Below are 19756 nucleotides of genomic sequence, written 5' to 3' on the forward strand. Positions count from 1 at the left end.
TTAAGCAAATGACGTGCCTCAGCCTCACCTCAGCTAGATAAAAGTGGACACACAATGTTCTGTTATGTCATTAGCAGAGCCCTGCATGCTTCAGCTGACAACCAGATTGTCAAGCATCCTTGGACAATATTTGTATAGTTGCAATAGAGACAATCTAATATTTGATTTTTAGATTATGCTGCTCCCCTCCCCTTTTTTTTTTTTTTTTGCTTGTAGTCGTTGTGGTTAACATTTGTTTTCCGTGAGAACACACTCAGCAAAATCTGGCTCATCAAATTTGGTACTCCTTGACCTCCTCACTCTCATTTAAAAACTCTGCTGGAACTGACAACGCTTTATTTTTTCCCCTTTGCTCAACCTCTTCTAACTCCCTGCCTGCTATCATGACAACGCACTACTGAAAAAGCACTGCGCACTTTGAAATATAAATAAAATCCTGTGGTTTGGTTTGGTTTTTAAATAGTTTCCAGTAGCACCAGTCCCCTTCGTTGCAGGTTCCGTGGGATGATAGGGAACCTTTATGCCTGAGAGCACTGGGTCAGCTTCACCAGTAGTGCAGGACAGCTTCATCGCTCCAAACCAAAGAAAGCATGACACAAGACAGCATGCATGTTTAATGTTCCCATTGATCCTTTATCACAGAGACACTCCCAGCAGCCTGTTAGGAAAGAGTGAAGGAAAACAGGTTTCTGTTCTCTCAGCTGGGGAGCAGAGAGTCACTTTCTCAGCTGATGAATAGCAAAAGGTCCCTTTTTCTTTGAGACACTCCTTTCCACTTTTTACATGGCCCTGCCTTTTTCCCTAGCTGGGAGAGTATTCCCACATCCAGGGCAAACACCAAAGGGTGTTAAGAAAAGTGCAGGAAGGATCTGCTCTTACCTGTCAGGCAACTAAGTGTGTTTCTTTTGGGGCTCTAGTCTCTGTCCTGGCTGTGACTACACCCTCTGCTGGGTGGGAGAAGTTCCATTCAGTCACTCAGAGGAAAGACTGTACCTCTCTCCTGTAAGCTCCATGGGAGGACTGTACAGCTGGTCACAGTGCTCTGGTAGATACCCTTGACTTAAGATACGGCTACACTGCAGTCCAAGGCGTGGTTACAACACGGGTAGGCATACCCAAGCTAGCATGGCTAAAGATAGCAGTGTAGATGTGGGGTCATGGGCTTTAGCACAGGCTGGCAACACCAATATGTACCCACGGTCCCCGGTGTGCTTACACAGCCAGTGCTGAAGCCTGAGCCACTGTGTCTACACAGCTATTGTTAGCCATGCCAGTGTGGGAATGTCTCCCCGAGCTGCAGCCACACCTCAGATTGCAGTGTAGGCAAATCCCTAGACTTAGAGGTGACAGGTTCTATCCACTGGAACCTTGCTGAGGTAACTGAATTTCCATAGATGTAACCAAAGGCAGAATCTGGCCCAGGAAATGTAATTCCCATTGCAGTCCGTTATCTGCCTGGAGCCAGTAGTGCTTAACAAATGCTGCCTCTCGGTTACTTCTAGTATGTTGCTCTCTTGGAATCTGTTCCCAGGCATCTCAGTGTCTGAATTTTCTGAGTATTGTGCCCTGGAAATGAGCTGGAGACTGTGTGTTGATTGTAAGTGAATTGGTGTCCCTGCTTTCAAATAATATGAGGCTTAATAAAGGAAAATAACAGCTTAACTCAGCATAGTATCTTGTAGGTCAGAGGGCCTGGCCCTGCGCAACTGACTGATGCCAAGAGAACTAAGTGGTCGTATTGAGAAAATACATAGTAGGAACATAGGGATTGCCATAATGGATCAGAGCAGTGGTCCATCTAGCCCAGTATCCTGCCTCTCAGAGTGGCCAGCACCAAATGCTTCAGAAGAGTGGGGAAAAAACCCTGCAGTACCATTTATGGAATAACCTGATCCTGGAGAAGAGTTTCTTTGAACCCCAGTTAATTTAGAGGTTGTATGCCCTGAAATGGGGTTTAGATTCCTTGTAAAGCTCTTGTTTGTTCATATTAATAGTTACTATTGTAACTCTAGTATTCTGGTTGCCCACGTAAATGTCTAAATCTTTTTCTAAACTTTTGGCCTCCATGTCTTTTGCCAGTGAGTTCCATCTGCTAATTGTGCGAAAAAGGTTTTCCTTTGATCAGTTTTGAATTTGCTACCTTTCATTTTCATTGATTGTCTCCTCCTCCTTGCAGTATGAGACAGGATGAATAACCCCTTGTGGAATATGCTTCTATCAAGTTACCAGCTTATTTTTAATGTTACTGTCATCCTCAGCCAGAATGTCTCTTGCATGTGTGTTTCAATTCTAATAACCCCTAAACTGAGTTGTAACCAGCAACAGAGCCTGTAAACAGGGTGCACGTTAGAAGCTGTGTATAGTCCAGACATTAACAATTTTTTTTTTGCACCTATAGTGATGGCAATCCAAGATCTTGCATTTGCCAAGAGAAAATGCAGCTACCAGAGGGCTAGGTCACATTTGAGCAATGTTATTTTCTGCCTAAAAGATTGTCACATGAAAATCCTGGTGCAAAGCAGGGGGATGATGCTGTGGAAAACAGCTCGTTCTCTGTTCAACCTCTGGTGTGCTCGATCCAATGCAGGATCCTTTCAGAGGGAAGGATCAGTGGTGGAACATCCCCATTGACCAGGGAAAGAGGGCTAATTGCCATAGAGGCAACACTCTGCCTTCTTTCAACCTTCCCATGGGAAATTTGAAGATCTGGGCTACTGTTATTTCCTGTCTCAAGAATAAGAGAAAAGGGTAGTATCCCAGGTACCTTTCAGTGGAATTTGTTGGCAAATGCTGGTTTCCTAACTGACCTCTTCCATTATATTGCTAATATCTGACATTTCCTGATCTTCCAAAGACGACGGACCCCTCTGCCTCTCACTGTAAATGTGTATTTACCTTCTGCTTTATTGAATCAATTTTTATGGTAGATGTACAAAATGAAAGAACACCCGAAATACAGACCCCTGGCTTCCTGATGCTCATATTTTTGAGACTTTGTTTGTGAGGAGAGTTCGAGGCTGTTAGGCCAATAAAATTAGCCTGATTTGACAAATGCTCCGCAAGGCCTTAGCTTCTGAAATCACACTTTTTAAACTCATCTAAACTTCATTTGGAGCTAGCATGTTCACTGGTTTCTTTGCCAATAGTGTAACAGCAGCTGGAGGAAGAAACCAAATAGCTGGGCTACGAATTTTGTTATTTAAGTTTGTTTCTGAGGGGATTTTGATGATGTAGCTCCTGTGACCTGGCAGACCATTCTCTCCTTGTAAACTATCCCTTGAGCTTCAGCCTTGTGCTTCTTCTCACTTAGATTTAACATAATGGAGGACGGGTCACTTTTGGTAACCAGAGTAAGCCAGGTTCTGAGCTTTCACAGTGTTGTCATCATTATTACATAATGTCAGTTCTGTGTAGGTAATGTAAATATGCTGGAGACTGGTAGGTTGTTCAGTGTAGGGAAACCATTGCAAAGACTCTGTTTTCATTTTAGTATACAGAAAATTTAGGGAGACTGGGTTGCCTAACGCCCACTAAATTTATCAAGGGCTCCTTGTCTGTTGCCACATGCATGGAACGTGAAAGGCCCAAAGCTAATAACATTACAGGTTATAGAATAGTAGGACTGGAAGGTACCCCGAGAGTTCATCTAGTCCAGTCCTGTATTAACTAGACCATCCCTGACAGGTGTTTGTCTAACCCGTTCTTAAAAATCTCTAATGATGGAGATCCACAACCTCCCTAGGTAATTTATTCCAGCACTTAACTACTCTGACAGATAGGAAGTTTTTCTTAGTGTCCAACCTAAACCTCCCCTGCGCTGCAATTTAAACCCATTGCTTCTTGTCCTATCCTTAGAGGTTAAGGAGAACAATTTTTCTCCCGCCTCCTTGTAACAACCTTTTCTGTACTTAAAAACTGTTATCATGTCCCCTCTCAGTCTTCTCTTTTCCAGACTAAACAAACCCATTTTTTTCAGCCTTCCCTCAAGGTTTTTTCAACCTTCCCTCATGTTTTCTAGATCATTAATCATTTTGGTTGCTCTTTTCTGGACTTTCTCCAATTTGTCCACATCTTTCTTGAAATGTGGTGCCCAGAACTGGACACAATGCTCCAGTTGAGGCCTAATCAGTGCAGAGTAGAGTGGAAGGATTATTTCTCGTGTCTTGCTTACAACACTTCTGCTAATACATCCCAGAATGGTGTTTGGTTTTTTTGCAACAACGTTATTACACTGTTGACTCATATTTAGCTTGTGATCCACTATGACCCCCAGATCCCTTTCCTCAGTACTCCTTTCTAGGCAGTCATTTCCCATTTTGTATGTGTGCAACTGATTTTTCCTTCCTAAGTGGTATACTTGGAATTTGTCCTTATTGAATTGCATCCTATTTACTTCAGACCTTTTCTCCGGTTTGTCCAGATCATTTTGAATTTTAATCCTATCCTCCAAATCACTTGCAACCCCTCTCAGCTTGGTATCATCCACAAACTTTATAAGAGTATACTCTATGCCATTATCTAAATCATTAATGGCAGATGGGGTGGCTGTCTCTCTGGCAAATATTTACAATGCAAATGAATTTTAGTAGATTAGAAATTGAAGGGGAGAATATCAAAGTACAGCTTGCTATTATTTCATTGTTTTGTTTTAATCATAAGAAATATAAAATTAGTCTTGGGCTATGTGTTAGAAACATAGAGTGCTTCTTGAGCAATTTATTGAACCAGTAATTTTATCCTGCACTTATGCTAAAATCTGAACAAAGAGTCTCTGATGTCCTTTTTTGAAGCTGATCCAGATTGCATGCTTCTCTTGCTTTTTTTTCTTCTGGCTTTCTAATAGATGTTCATATCTTATGTCATTAATAAAAACATTTGAAATGTGTGCAAGTTTAGCCAACTAATAGATTTTTTTTTTAAATGACAAGTTGGGTATGCACCAGTTTACTGTGTGTGTATGTTTAGAAGACATTCCCCTTTTTCGATTAAGCTGTCACTTTTGTTCCATACACCTGGCAGCTATTTGTTCTTAAAAAGAAAAGGAGTACTTGTGCCACCTTAGAGACTAACCAATTTATTTGAGCATAAGCTTTCGTGAGCTACAGCTCACTTCATCGGATGAAGGTGCCACAAGTACTCCTTTTCTTTTTGCAAATACAGACTAACACGGCTGCTACTTTGAAACCTATTTGTTCTTATTAGAGTTACTCAAGGAGAATAAGATAAAACATTTTAAAATGACTCCAGAGGACTTTATTAACCTGATTACATTACTTCAACATCTTACGTTTTCTTCGAACTGTGTTGACGTTCAGTTTCTTGTCATTATATCGATGTTCATTTCCCCATTACAAATATTGATGTCTCTCCTTTTTATGGGCCTGATTCAAAGCCCAGCAAGGTCAACAGAGCATCTTCTCATTTACTGCAAGATTTGTTTCAGGCTTAAACTCCGTGGACAGTGCCAGGTGTTTGCCTCAATTAACTTTTGGCAAAGTAAAATTTAGGTACTGAGTTTTAAGATTAGAAATTAGCATTCGTGGTTTTCGCCATATTCTTATTAACATTTGTTTTGAAATCAAGATTTTGGGTAACACGTTCAAAAGTGCTTATGTGACGTCGCAGCATGTGTCATGGAAAGTTAATGAGACTGAGGCCCTTAAAGCACCAAGGTTAGATTTGGGGAAAAAATGGGACTTGGGGTCATAAATTACTTAGGCCCAGAGCCTCAAAGGTGTTTAGGTGCCTGACTCCCAGCGAGGGGTAGGCTGAAGAGAGTCTACTGCAATTTATGGGTTATATGGTCGGAAACCTGCAGCCCTTGAACTGGAACAAATTCAATGCCTGGCATAGGAGAGTGTGGGTGATGGGCAGGTAGCACCCCTCCTGACACAATTCATCCATGGCTCTGTCTTCATTTCACTGCTGTGTCCACGTCAAGTGTCACCCCCATCTCAATGGGTGGAGACACTTGTGGTGGACAGTGGTGAAGATGGTGGCCTCAGCAGTGAGTGAAGGAGACATTCGCGGAAGGATATCTGGTGTCCCATCTGTTGGAGTCTCTGGCACTCATTGGCCAGCCAGGTTGTGGGGTGGGTGTTGGTTGGCCAACATTCCCCAGTTCCCAAGATTTCACTTGGGGTAGGAGCCGTATGGAGCCTCTTTCAGCTCTGCTCTAGTAGTGTATCTAAATACCTTTGAGGATGTGGATGGAAGTTAGGTGTGCAGTGCCTTTGAGGATCTGGGCCAGGGGCACTTTTTAAATGATTGCCCTTTGTCTTTTTTTGTTTGCTTTTTAATTCTATCCATCTATCGAAAATATACTCTGTGTGTGTGTGTGCGTATTAAAAATCTGCCACACTGTAGCAACTTTTGTGCACAATGTTAATACCTCATTTGGTGTGAAAGCCCTTTGTACAATATCAGTCCTCCATAAAATCAATTTAGGCCTCAATCCTGTAGTCAGAGGCATAAAAGCAGATCCCTGAATATGAATGATAACAATACTGGACCAAGCTTTACACAATATTTAAATACCTATGCAAAATAATAAAGCATACTGGAAGGGATCTAAAGAGTGCCTTATGGTCTGTGAGGGAACATGCTTTGTTTTGAAAAAGATCTGAATATTGATGTTCTCATAATAGACTCTTGTCAGGTTAATGTAATGTGTTCACATGAGAGGTTTGTTTTGTTTAATGCAAACATATTCCCTGCCCTTCTGTCTGCTTTCCCCCTGTCCCCAAAGGAGGAAGTTAAATCGCAGGTGGGTTTGATGAAGTAACATGAAGGGTATGAAATTATCCAAGCAATGAAATTCAGAATCAGAAGTGAGTCAGAGTCTGAAACCTTTGTCCGCTCTTCATTCTGTAGTGCCGAGTTACGGGAGAAGTCTCGGGACAATGACAGCATTGCATATACTTGCCACAGCTAGGCACAAGAGAGTGAGCTTTGAGGGCGGGGAGAGGCTGCCTTTTCTCTGCATTTCCCTGCTTCTGGAGGTTTAAATCAGCAACTCTCTTTGTAATTTAATCTATTGACAACTCATGAAGGAGTACACAGTAAAAGAAATAAAACACACTACAAGCAGAGACTAGGCAGAGCACAGTGCCCTCTAGAGAAAAGCACTCAGCAGCATTCAGATTTGCCTTAGCAGTGGGAATTTTTTATCTGTGTTGGAACACCAGTGGCCCTGCGACACTAGGGAAAATGCATGGTTTTCATGAGAGAAGTAAAACAAACTTTAATGTGTGTGTTGGAGGTGGGGGGTTATCATTCTTGCTGCTGTTTGACTAGGCAAAATCGTTATTAGGGGATAATAAAAGAAAAGTATCCATTCAACAGCTAATATGTAAACAAGAAGCCCTGCGTTCAGTCCTTTGTCCAGTGCACTGTAGTGCAGTCTGATTTGCATCTTAATGTAGTTAATCCACACTTGGATTGAAGGGGGAAAAAAAGGTTAAGCAGTCTCCCTGTGACTTTTGCTTTTTCTGACATTTTCCTCTCCCTCTCCTCTTTTTAATTTCAATTTGCTGACACATCGGCAAAGCACGTTTGCTCAAATCCCTAGCCTGCGAGCACCTGGGAATCGAGAGAATCTGAAAATATTGTCATGGCAGATATGTAGTAAACAAGTTGTATGCGAAAAGCGTTCTTTACCATATTCATCTCCTAAATCATCAGGCACGGGGAAGAAAGCCTCCACAACCTGCTTCCATCCCACCCACTCACGTTGTACATGCATGTACTGCAAAGGGTTAGAGCTACATCTCTGTAGTTGCAGTGCTATTTTTTTGTTTTGTTTTGTAGTGCATGCTCTCTTTCTCAAGCGTAACAGCAAAACACAATCAGTTTTTAAATATTAATATGAGACTTGCTGGAGTGCATCTTGGAAGCATTGAGTCACTGAGAATTGAAAAACATAATCTGTGCTTTTGAAAGCCATCCAATTCCGTTTTATTTACAGACTTTGAGCCATTTCGCAAATTGAAAAGCAACCATCCAGCCATTCCATGTTTAAATTATTATATATTTAAAAGATCCCAAGACATTTCTCAGTGGGCAATAGCCCATCTCATTGAATAAATCCAGATCAAAGACTTTACGCACAAGGATAAGAAGAGAAGTTCAAAAAATAGTTATTTTTCAGTAAAGTTATATTTATAGCCTGAATTGAAAAAGCAAATATAGCAGCCAGTAGTCAAAATGCAAGGGGACATTCTGTAGCTGAGATCTTTGGCTAATGGAAGGACTCATTGTGAGCTTTGGCTGCATTGATTAGGTCAGTCACTATCATCCCCTAAAGCCACTTGGTCATAACCCTTCAGTTTTTTTGGCACTCGGTCATGTTTCCATATGCTGAAAGGTAGCAAATACAGACACAGACTACTGCTGTCAAATGGCAGAAAATAAAAAGGATTTTATGGCACTGACTGGATATAAAGTATGCAATTCAAAATACAGAGGAAAATACAAAAAAGCGTAGGTAAGATGCAATAAAATTACAGTTCCTCAATAAAAATTACATCGATCTCTCTCCAAAACTGCCAAGAAAAAATAGTTTTCTACATTCAATTTTTTTTTTTACATTTGCTCTTTCTCTCAAGAAACAAAAAACCATCTTTCCCCTTGTGGGTGTAATACAGCTAGTGTAATTAAAAAACAAGAACCCCCCCCCCTGAAAATCTTGACCTGTAAATCTATTCAAGCTATTTGTGTGTGTGTGTGCATGCGTGAAAGTGGCTAGAATGAAAACTGACAGTATCTGTTGTTGAAATCAAAAGTGATTTCTACAGTGATGAGGTATTAGGGAATTCCTGCTGGTTTTCTCTTTAAAGGAGTTCGAGGTATGCAAGTTGGAAGACAAAGAAAGAAGAAACACTGAGGATGGAGTGGAGGTTAAGGATAATCTAGGCATGGCCCAATATCTAAACAAATACTTTGCCTCATTCTTTAATGAGGTTAATGAAGAGCTTAGGGATAATGGTGTGACGACAAATGGGAAGGAGGTTATGGAGGTAGATATTACCACATCCGAGGTAGAAGCCAAACTTTAACAGCTTAATGGGACTAAATCGGGGGGCCCAGATAATCTTCATCCAAGAATATTAAAGGAACTGGCACATGAAATTGCAAGCCCATTAGTAAGAATTTTTAATGAATCTGTAAAGTCAGGGATAGTACCATATGACTGGAGAATTGCTAATATAGTTCCTACTTTTAAGAAAGGAAAAAAAAAGTGATCCTGGTAACTACAGTTTGACATCTGTAGTATGCAAGGTCTTGGAAAAAAATTGGAAGGAGAAAGTAGTTAAGGACATTGAGGTCAATGGTAATTGGGACAAATACAACATGGCTTTATAAAAGGTAAAAGGTAGATCGTGCCAGACCAACCTGATCTCCTTCTTTGAGAAAGTAACAGATTTTTTAGACAAAGGGAACACAGTGGATCTAATGTACCTCTATTTCAGTAAGTCATTTGATATGGTGCCACATGGGGAATTATTAGTTAAATTGGAAAAGATGGGGATCAATATGAAAATTGAAAGGTGGATAAGGAATTGGTTAAAGGGGAGACTACAGTGGGTCACACTGAAAGATGAACTGTCAGGCTAGAGGGAGGTTACCAGTGGAGTTCCTCAGGGATCAGTTTTGGGACCAATCTTATTTAATCTTTTCATTACTGACCTTGGCACAAAAAGCGGGAATGTGCTAATAAAGTTTGCAGATGACACAAGGGTGGGAGGTATTGCCAATACAGAGAAGGACCGGGATATCATACAGGAAGATCTGGATGACCTTGTAAACTGGAGTAATAGTAATAGGATGAAATTTAGGGTTAGTGGAAAGTATAAGGTTATACATTTAAGGATTAATAACAAGAATTTTTGTTATAAGCTGGGAACGCATCACTTGAAAGTAACAGAGGAGGGGAAGGACCTCTGAGTATTGGTTGATCGCAGGATGACTATGAGCTGCCAGTGTGATATGGCCGTGAAAAAAGCTAATGCAGTCTTGGGATGCATCAGACGAGGTATTTCCAGTAGTGATATGGAGGTGTTAGTACCATTATACAAGGCACTGGTGAGACCTCACCTGGAATACTGTGTGCAGTTCTGGTCTCCCATGTTTAAGAAAGATGAAATCAAACTGGAACAGGTACAGAGAAGGACTACTAGGATGATCCGAGGAATGGAAAACGTGTCTTATGAAAGGAGACTCAAAGAGCTTGGCTTGTTTAGCCTAACCAAAAGAAGACTGAGGGGAGATATGATTGCTCTCTATAAATATATTAGAGGGATAAACACCACGGAGGGAAAGGAATTATTTAAGCTCAGTACCAATGTGGACACAAGAATAAATGGATATAAACTGGCCATCAGAAAGTTTAAACTTGAAATTAGATGAAGGTTTTTAAACCATCAGAGGAGTGAAGTTCTGGAACAGCCTTCCAAGGTGAGCAGTGGGGGAAAAAGACATATCTGGCTTCAAGACTAAGCTTGATAAGTTTATGGAGGGGATGCTATGATGGGATAGCCTAATTTTGGCATTTAATTGATCTTCAACTGTTAGCAGTAGATATGCCCAGTGGCCTGTGATGGGATGTTAGATGGGGTGGGATCCGAGTTACTATAGAGAATTCTTTCCTGGATGACTGTCTGGGAGTCTTGCCCACTTGCTCAGGGTTTAGCTGACCGCCATATTTGGGGTCGGGAAGGAATTTTCCTCCAGGGCAGATTGGCAAAGGCCCTGGGGGGTTTTCACCTTCCTCTGCAGCGTGGGGCACTTGCTGGAGGATTCTCTGCACCTTGAAGTCTTTAAACCACAATTTGAGGACTTCAATAGCTCAGACATAGGTTAGAGGTTTGTTACAGGAGTGGGTGGGTGAGATTCTGTGGCCTGCGTTGTGCAAGAGGTCAGACTAGACGATCATAATGGTTCCTTCTGACCTTAATATCTATGATTCTATGTATCAGACGTGCAACCAAGGCTCTGATGGATGTGAATCACACTGGGTAACATAGATTGTTTAGGAGGTTAGAAGTTCCCTACATACTTTCAGTAATAATATGCAGCTGTTGTACCCCGGGGGTGGAAAAAGGTGTGGGGATATGATCTTCCTTTTTGAAATAACATATGACATAAAAAAGGCAATCTGATATTTTAAAATATGTTAATTCAAAATAATGCAGCCACATATGACAGTGTTTGCACATAAATGGAGTGATTTAAAGCTAGATCGCCTAAAAATAGCTCTTCGACTGAACTCTCAGATCTGTTAGATTAGTGCATTTATAATAAATCCTGATGCACTGTCTATTAGATCAGCTCCTCTGTAATGTTTCCCTGTTTACCAGGGCTTCTATAGGCATAGTTAGTCTGCATTTCCAAAAGCATTACGACATGAGGGGGGGAGGGATAGCTCAGTGGTTTGAGCATTGGCCTGCTAAACCCAGGGCTGTGAGTTCAATCCTTGAGGGGGCCATTTAGGGATCTGGGGCAAAAATTGGGGATTGGTCTTGCTTTGAGCAGGGGGTTGGACTAGATGACCTCCTGAGGTCCCTCCCAACCCTGATATTCTATGATAGTGAAGAGACATTACCTTCCCCTGTACTATGAATGATGGCCCAGTTTTAATTTCTGTCCAAATGTTCAGAAGGAATTGCAAAAGGTGAGAGTAAATGCTTGTGATGAGTGATCTTACTAGAAGGCTTCTGAAGAGTGAGAGAGATTCACAGAGGTAGCCTGGGCATTGAATAAGAGAGAGCAAGTAAGATTCTGGGTAAGGTCTTTATCTAGCTATGGCCTGATAGAAGCTGAGAAGGGTGATGATAGTAAACACAGATGTGATATAGCACTTTCCTAACTACCTGGTGCCAAAGCCGGGGAAATTCTTCACATTTCCCTGTGTTAAATGTAATATGCAGCAGCTGTAGCCCCATAGTTGGGCCAGGAAACGCATCTTTTTTGAATGGCTCTCTACAGGCTTACGTTTTAAACAGACGTCAGGTCCTGTGACTTTTTGGAAAAGATCAAAGGTGACGGGTATTTTGGAATGAGAATGAACATCTGTTTCTCAGATAAAAATTGAAGGGGCCCGATAAAAGAGCTGCTGGGCGCTCAATAATGCGGATTGGAAAATGAGTATTTTTCCCACATAAAATTGTCACCTTTTTATTGAAGGAAAAAAAAAAACCCAAAACCAAAAATTTTCAGCCCAAACCAGAACATTTTCAGGATTTGGCCAGAAGGTTTTTGACAAAAACTCAAAAATGTCCACGGAAGACAGAATTTTTTTGTGATTAGTTTAGTTTAGTCAAGAACCTAAATTTCCATTGAAAGAAACTGTTTTGATGGGAAAAGATGTGCCCAGCTGTAACGCTGAGCTCTTTGGACAGTCTGGTTCTGCATGTTTAGCATTTGGAATCTGAATAATTAAATCACTGGGGCAATGTGGGTTAGTGGGAGAGAAGGAGTCTAGCATCCTGCAGTAGAGCACGGTGGTTTTTTGGTTTCACACCCTTGAATTTTATGTTCATTCTGGTTTTCAAATACATTTTAAAAGCTCAAAGTGAAGTTTGGATAAATCACAATGTTTTAACTGGCCTCAGGTTGAATCCAGGTAAAGCTATTGAGTTTGCATCAGATTTTGGGCCACTGCAGTAAATACTGTCCTGGCATTCAGAATACACCTAAAATTTGGTCTGGATCCATGTGAACCTCTTTCCATGTTTGTCAAAATGTTTGTGAATGTTTGGACCAACGTCAAAATCAGCTTGTTCCAGCGACTGCCCACTCATCTTAGATTTTGTGGCAGAGATGGAAGAACAGCTTGTCTTAAAGAATGTCTTTCAAATTGACTTGGCTTAGTTTGGGCCCATATTTCCAAGGAGTTCAGGTATAGAAGACCTTGAGCAGACTATTGAGACACATTGGGCTTTTTTCCATCCAATCCCATCTCCCAGGCTTTTTCCTGTATGTATCCCTTCAGCAGTCCCAGCTACTGAAAGAGCCCAGGAGAATCATATTTTACTCTTGTGTTCCTATATGTCTCTGGTTCAGATTCATCTGTGATTGGCAAGAGAGCCCTTGCATAGTGGAGAGCAATCCATAGGTTTGGTATGAGACACAGTTGGCCTTCCTCTTTAGTAAACACAAGTAATTATTCCTGTTATATATAGTTAATTCTCTTTATTTGAAATGGAAGGTAATCTATTTTTGATGCCATAGCTACTATGTGACAGTAGAATACAGGAGACAATATTCAAATGGGTACAGAGATATATAGCTAGCTAGCTAGACACACAAACACATTACATGGGACAGCACAGGAAGGTGCTGCCCTTCGCCTCATGTACCAAAGACGATATTTCACTCTAGTGGTTAATCAACAAGTCATATTCCAAGATATTTGCTCATATCATTGTTAATAATGCCAGTATGCATGCAAGGCTTGACCCAAAGCTTACTGAAGTTGATGAGAATCTTCCCATTGATTTCAGTGAACTTTGGATCAAATCCATAAAGAAAGAAAAAGAAATAGGGTTGGTTTTTCAATTAAAAATATTTTTTCTACTAAGATTAAAAAAAATGCAGTGACAAGTGTTGAACAATGTCAATAGGAAACTAATTCACTCAAGATATGTTTACAAGACAGTGGAAGAGAGAAAAACAGCTGTTTTGATTTTTAAAAAAATTTCAAACCAGATTTTTTTTTTCTTTCAAGAGGTATCTAAACCTTCCTATTAAGCATATAAATATATCTTGTTTGATAGAAAAAGAAAGGAAAGGAATTAAATGATCTAAGCAAAATAAATATTTATCATATAGAAAAAGGACAAAATCAGCAAAGAAAGACTTTTAGGTTTTGAGCTTCTAACATCCTTTCACAAACTAGCAATGCTGTATTTTCTCAACATGTGAATAATTGTGAATGCAGACACAGAAGATTTGTATGAGAAAATAACTTGATTGTTCTAAAATTTCAATGGTAGTTGAACTGTTCAATTTCATTCTAAATAATTGTTCCAGTGTTTTCAGTGGGAGACCTGTTCATAACATCCAAACTGATGAACATGAATGGTTTCTTGGCCATCAACATCTGTTAGAATGTCATGCTTTCTCCAAGCTTGCTGTAGAGCCTTATAGACTCACTTCATTTAGCTGGTTTCAGAGTAGCAGCCATGTTAGTCTGTATCCACAAAAAGAATAGAGACTAACAACATCCTTTGTGAAACTGCAAGCACTCCGTCACCCACCTCTGAAATCATAGAATCATAGAATATCAGGGTTGGAAGGGACCCCAGAAGGTCATCTAGTCCAACCCCCTGCTCAAAGCAGGACCAATTCCCAGGTGGGAATTGAGGAAATGAGGAAGTACTCATTGGAAATTGAGGAATTGAGGAAATGAGGAAGTACTGACTCTTTATGTGTCTTTATACTAGAACAAACCTTTAGATCCACAGATTCATAGGTTTTAAGGACAGAAGAGATCTTGATGATCATCTAGTCTGACATCCTCCCTAACGCAAGGCATAGAACTTCATCCTGCAATTTCTGCATCACCTCTTTTCAGAAAGATATCCAGCCTTGATTTAACTTTTTTGCTGGGACCCCCCTCTGAAAATATTTCAGGCAGTGACGACCCCTCTTTCCCCCCCCAAAATAGTGATAGCAAATTAGTGTACGTACTCATAGGTATCACCACCCTTCCTTCTGCACTGCTGCTGGTGGCAGTACTGCCTTCAGAACTGGCTGGCCAGAGAGAGGCAGCTGCTGTATCCCCGCTCCCCCTCCAGCTCCCTCTTCCTCCTGGCAGTATTTTTATGATCTCACGACCCCCCCCCCCCCCACAACAGCCTTGTGACCCGCTTTTGGGTCGGGCCCCCCAGTTTGAGAAATGATTTAAAGGCTTCAAGTGATGGAAAATCCACCATGTCCCTAGGTAAGTTGTTCCAAAGATGAATTACCCAGGGTAATTTTCCTGATGTTTAGACACGCTAAAAGATTACCTGAGCAAATGAAGATTTGGTGATGACAGGCACTCTTGCCTAGAATCAAAGCAGTTTGTATTGTAATATAAAAAGATTAGTCTTGCAGTTTTTAAATCAAGATGTGAGGACTTCAGTAACTCAGCCAGAGGTTATGGGCCTATTGCAGACGTGGGCGGGTGAGATTCTGTGGCCTGCAATGTGCAAGAGGCCAGACTCGATGATCATGATGGTCCCTTCTGGTCTTAATGTCTATAAGTCTAGTGTATGGTCACTGGTGAACACAATCCAGTGTCTGACAATGCCACAAAGGAGTGAATATAACTGAGTATGAGATGACATATGGGATTCTTCCTGCGTCAGGAACCCATACAGTGATCTTAGCCTAACTGAATACAGCTGGGCTATCACTTTAGGCAATGAAGTAAAAAATAAAGGATGTGGTTATTCCACGTTCTTGAAAACACTGCTTGTTTTGAGCATAGTCCTTACTTGGTCGTTACTCTGGCAAAATTCCCACTGAGCCTAATGGGAGTTTTGCCTGAGCATGGATCTTGAAGTCTTGAACTCTGTGAAATTTGAGAAATAGAAAGAGCAGGGAAGATGGGTCATATCTTTTCCTCACACAGTCAGCCCATTAGGTAGGTCTATATATTTCCTAGTGAGTTGCAGCTATCCTGCTGAGGACCTTAGAAATGCCCTTTTGTAGCTGTCACTCTAGTCTGAGCATGTCTGGAAAAGCTAGTCTTATATTATTGATGTAGACTTTCCGTATATGTATAGGATATGGGGAGAAAAAATAAAGTATTGCTTTAGGTTATCCAGGGGAAGGGACAGTTGCCTAAACCAGGGCTCAGACTTTCCCAGTAGCTCTGTGGGTTACATTTAGCACCAGAACGATGCTCCATAGAATCCAAGTGTAGAGACTCACAGATGTTCTGCATCTAAAGCTTGTTATAGAAATCTAAATTTACCCTAAATCTAACCTTAAACTCCCAAAATGGCAAAGCATAATAAAACAAGCCATAAAAATAAAATAACCAGACATCCGCATTTCTAGTTATAATAAGGTTAATGATTTTTAAAGGTTACTGCTCTTCTGTAAGAAAACATTGTATTATGAAGTAGTGTCTTCTATTAAAATGGCCCCATGCAACACTGATTTTCTTCAAGTTTCAAATTGACCATTTATTGGCAATGTGGCTAAATCTGGGTAGCTCATCTGTATTCTGTATTGTAGAAATTCAAGTAAATTTGCACAAGTTGCAGTCTATTTGTGGTTTTACTTGGATTTAAGAGTTATTTATATGTAAATGATTCCAATCTATTCTTTTCCAACTAACCAATTAAGTTGGTTTTAAAGTACATGGATGTGTGAGTGAAATCTACAGTGGGAGCTTTCTGTGTTCTGTAAAACTCACTGCTGTTAATATGGCAGTCTTGTCTTTTGGAACTCATTATCATGGTGACTTGTTGAATAATTAGACCTTTGAACTGAATTCGGTCCATCTAATTCTGTTCGGTGACTTCAGACCAGTTGTTTTATCCTTTCTTATTGTTTGTCCTTCATGTGAAGCTGCATGCAGTGCTGAGATTGTTTTTATTTATTTATTTGTAACAGTAATAGAGAAGCACACACACACATACAAAAGAAAGAGAAAAATACCCTTGAAACTGCTTCTTGCATCAATGCCCAGGGGTCTAGGCAGATAAAATAACTGCCATTTTATGACTAAGGAAACATATTTGTAAATTCCCAATGCATACCTGATAAAATAAACCTTACAGAGCTACAACCTAAAACCAATATACTCCAAGATTTACAATAACTATTTCTAAAAGGCAGGCTCAACATTTCAAACAACCCGAGATTTCTGTTCAAGTCAATGGGAGCTGCTGAGCACTCATCATTTTGAAAACCAGGTCACTTAGTGAGTTGCCTGAATATGGACTTACCCCCTAATTTTTGACACCCATTCATTAAAATGTTGGCTATGTATACTTGGGCATTAATTCTGGTATTGTTCTCCACTGACTCTTGAAAAACAATTTGTCTTTTCCACCTACACTCAGAAATGTTTGTAAAAATTGAGTGGTCACTCATAATTACAGGTCAGTTTTGCCTTAGGTGCCTTAACTAATATAGACATGACCATCTCTATATTCACACTACTTAGTATATGTTATTCTGAAAATTAAAGGTAAAGTATAGTTACCTAAGGCAACTGGAAACATCCTATGGCAATTTTCTTTCTTTCTTTCTTCCTTTCTAATCACATTGTAAAGTAAAAGCAGGTGAAATTTGACTATACCATATTTGCTGAAGTTCTCAAGAACCTTTTAGCCATGCAGTAACTTCAGATGGAGAGCATATGTAGCTTGGTGTTTTAGTGCAGCTTTGAACAGAAACAAGGTGAAACCTGGTGATTTTTGTGAAGTTTTGCTTTGCCTTTTTTTGAGATTCATTCAAACCCAGAACACAGAGTGAAAGTGAGTCAGTGTGAACTTGCTAGAAAATATGATCAGCAGCCCCGTGGTAGATTAAACGACCCTGATTTTCAAAGCCGCCTCATGACAAACCCAGTTCTTGTATGCACACATATAGACCACAGTGTTTAATGCTGGCAAGTTAGGGTCAGGAGGTTAATAATAAAGGGCCTGATCCCAAAAGGGGCAAAACACATGCAACTGATGCTGAATGAACAGATCACAGGGTTGAGCCCAGTATGGTTGTCACTGAGGAAAGCCATAAAGCAAGTACATTGAACTAATAATGTTATCACAGAAACAGTGATTTTTTTTAATAATGTAAATGGCAAGAAATTGATAGTTGAGTTCGATAAAAATCTCCCCATTAAAAACTTAAGATTCTTCCAAGAATATTTAGCTAGCTAGTCATAGTGCTCAATATAGAAGAGAGAGATCGTCCAGTGGTGAGCGCACTGGTCTGAGATCTGGGTTTGAATCCATGGGTTGGATTCCCCATGTTACTTTGCCTCAGTTTTCCACCTGTGTAATGGGGATGATAACCTATCCCTACCATGCAAGGTGCTGTGAGGATCAATACATTAACAATTATGAGGTGCTCAGACACTACGTTCATAGACTCATAGAAATGTAGGACTGGAAAAGGTCCTCGAGAGGTCATCTAGTCCAGTCCTCTGCACTCAAGGGAGTACTAAGTAAAGTGTATGTCTCCAGGGCCTCAAGGGGTATATTTGCTTTTAAGGAGAAAAAGCCAACATATCTTTAAATGGTGTTGTGTAGTGTCATGGCCTGCAGTGACTCTCCTGCCATGAAACTGGGCTTATGGGACTCTTGTTTCTCCCCAAACTGGACACTTCGGCAAGCCCTAGTTTCAAGAGTGAAGCAAAATGTTACGCCAAGCGAAAAATCAGAGGGCCTCAGTCTCCTACCAAAAATGTATGATATACTGTCATGGGGGTGGGTCCCTGCTCAGTGAGGAAAAGGTGGTGGAAAAGGCATCCATTTTTTCGACGGTGGCGATAACAGGAAGCCAGTTCTCCTCTACCCTTGTGCATTGTGTACTCATTCCCCCTCTGTGCAGCATGGAGGCACTTTAAATGAATGCACAAGATACAAGGCAGTAGGGAGCCAGGACCCACAGCTCTGTCTCAGCCTGAAGTGCACATTGTAATGAAGTACCTAATAAGAGTGCTCTATTTGGTCAGCTTTTCGGAAGTCCTAATCAGAGCCAACATGTGGGTCTAAATAGCAGACAAAATAATGTAATTACAGGGGGACTGTCTCTCCATATTTTCACACACAATACTTAGCAGAGCAATTATGCAACATAGAGCAGGTTAATGTGGTTTTAAATTAGTTAACCTCTCACTGCTGCCAGGCCCATCTTGTCAGCAACAGTTGTAATGGAACATCCTTTTAATGATTAAACCATCAAGGAATGTGCCTTCTCTGAGGTGTTCCTTTAAGGCCACCATACGTGCGCCATTGGGAGGGCGCCAGCATTACTGGTAGGATCAGGCATTAGCACGGGAGTTGTTACGGAATGTGAATGAATTAGTTCCATAAACCACCTCTGGGCTAATCCCTGTGTATGCACTTGTGGCTGGAATGACTCTCCATAAGACAGTACTCTTGTCAGGCACTGCAAGAGGGTGATGTATACAGGAAGGATGTTTCACACAGTCATTGGTGGTAGTCATTAGCGCAGTTCTGCACTGTGGCTGACATTGAGCAGGGTACTGGGAATCTCTTTGAGCAGCAGTTCCTGGGGAAGGCTTTTCCAGGTCAGCCAAAATTAGTCATCCATCAGTTAATACCACTGAGTGACATGAGCTTGCTTGAAAGATCTACTCTATTCTATTGTAATTTTAGATACTTATACGTAGGTGTGGTAGAATTCAATTTTTATGTCTTGATAATTTTGACAGATCATATTGATGTTTATTTGTAAGAATCGTTTTAGATTTCTATCAATTTAAATGTTCAGTTGTGCAAAATTATAGGTTTTAAGCATTTCCCTCCCATTTTTATCTATTTGAATATTCATTGTTTTGGGGCGGGGGGAGGTCTGGCAATTATTTAGAGAGAGTAGATTTGTGATAGTTAAAGCTTTGTGAACCATTAAAACACAAATTGTCAACCTCACATGTCAAAATATTCAAAGTAAATATCTTTAAATCAACAGATTATGCCTGTTTTTACTATGCGTTTGCTAGTCCATTTGTAATGAGCCTCATTCAAAATTGTATATCTCTGGATTTTTGACACTAATAAGCTCT

At 40.5% G+C, this 19756-nt stretch overlaps 1 protein-coding gene across 31 annotated transcripts in view; it reads left to right on the top strand.

Annotated features, from left to right (window-relative positions):
* The window catches only part of ADGRL3 (adhesion G protein-coupled receptor L3), an 810612-nt gene that overhangs the window by 598217 nt on the left and 192639 nt on the right, over positions 1-19756 (top strand). The window lies entirely within an intron of this gene.

Source organism: Caretta caretta, chromosome 4, assembly GCF_965140235.1.
Source record: "Caretta caretta isolate rCarCar2 chromosome 4, rCarCar1.hap1, whole genome shotgun sequence".
Taxonomy (NCBI): domain Eukaryota; kingdom Metazoa; phylum Chordata; order Testudines; family Cheloniidae; genus Caretta; species Caretta caretta.